This window comes from Pygoscelis adeliae, unplaced genomic scaffold, assembly GCF_000699105.1.
Source record: "Pygoscelis adeliae isolate BGI_AS28 unplaced genomic scaffold, ASM69910v1 Scaffold13, whole genome shotgun sequence".
NCBI lineage: Eukaryota > Metazoa > Chordata > Aves > Sphenisciformes > Spheniscidae > Pygoscelis > Pygoscelis adeliae.
The window spans coordinates 3,400,541-3,401,589 of NW_008824499.1; the positions used below are offsets into that span (position 1 = coordinate 3,400,541).

A 1,049-nucleotide genomic window follows, 5' to 3' on the forward strand; every position below is an offset into this window, starting at 1 on the left:
AGCTGCCGCGCCGGCGCCGGGCTGGACATGCTGCCCCGGCCGCCCCGAGGACGGTCCCCGGAGCAGGGTAGACGCCGGCCCCCCAAGCTCCTGGGGCTTCGGGCAGGGACCTCCGGCCCCGAAACCCATCGTGCCTGTGCTTGGCGGCCACCTCACCATGTCCCCGGCACTTCGTCGAGCCCCCAGCAAGCAAAAACCCGGTCCCACTCCCCTGGCTGAGGCCGGTGCACTCATTACACCTCCCTCAGGCAGGAGCAGCACCTGGGAGCGATGCTGCCAGCACAGCCACCCTCCTATCGACCGCTTGCCCAGCCCATTTAAGTACACACACCTGCTGCTGGCAGAGACTTTTCAGGGATAAAAAAAAACCCTTTTTCCACCCAAAAGACGCGATCCCAAGGGAGGAAAGGGGAGCACGGAGAGTACTCACCGCTGCTGCCCGCACCGAGCCATCAGCCAGCACCCAGTGGGCTTGGAGCCCGAGTAGGTGGCAGAGGCTGAAGTCAGTGTTGTCATGGCAATCGCAGCCATTTGGGATGGGGCTCAGCACCCAGGACCGCAGGATACGGCCCCTTGGCTGGCCCCGAGGGGTTTCTATGGGAGACCATACCCAGGGCTGGGGGGCAAAGGCGGCTCCGTGGCCATGTGGGGCTGCTGCGCCGTTGGGATGATTGCCCATTAATGCAGGGAGGATATTTTTAAACCCTCCCAAAATAGTCTGGGAGTGTGGAAGTCCCTGCAAGCCCCAGGGATAAGGAGGATGGGAGGATGGAGAGGATGGGGATCGCTCCCCTGTGGGAAGCAGAGCCCCTCTGGGGACCCCTGACCCCCAGACCCCCTTTGGACACAGGTCAAGGATGCTTAAAAGCAATCAGAGCTAAACGTGGTATATTAAGCCAGGTACCCATAAGGATCAATGACAGTAACACAAGCGCGAAGCTTTCACCTTCTTCCCTAAATTGAGATTTTCTGGGGAACCTGCTGGGGCCACAATCCTGGGGCAATGGCTTTGCCGTCACGCAGTGCCCCGGGAGCTCCCAGCTGCTGGG

At 61.4% G+C, this 1,049-nt stretch overlaps 1 protein-coding gene across 1 annotated transcript in view; it reads right to left on the minus strand.

Annotated features, from left to right (window-relative positions):
- RASL12 (RAS-like, family 12) overlaps nt 1-519 on the minus strand; it is a 4,086-nt gene extending 3,567 nt beyond the window's left edge. Inside the window, exon 1 of the mRNA XM_009321461.1 lies at nt 431-519. The gene's annotated coding sequence lies outside the window, so the exon portion shown is untranslated. The remainder of the gene's footprint in view (nt 1-430) is intronic.
- Nucleotides 520-1,049: the final 530 nt, after the last annotated feature.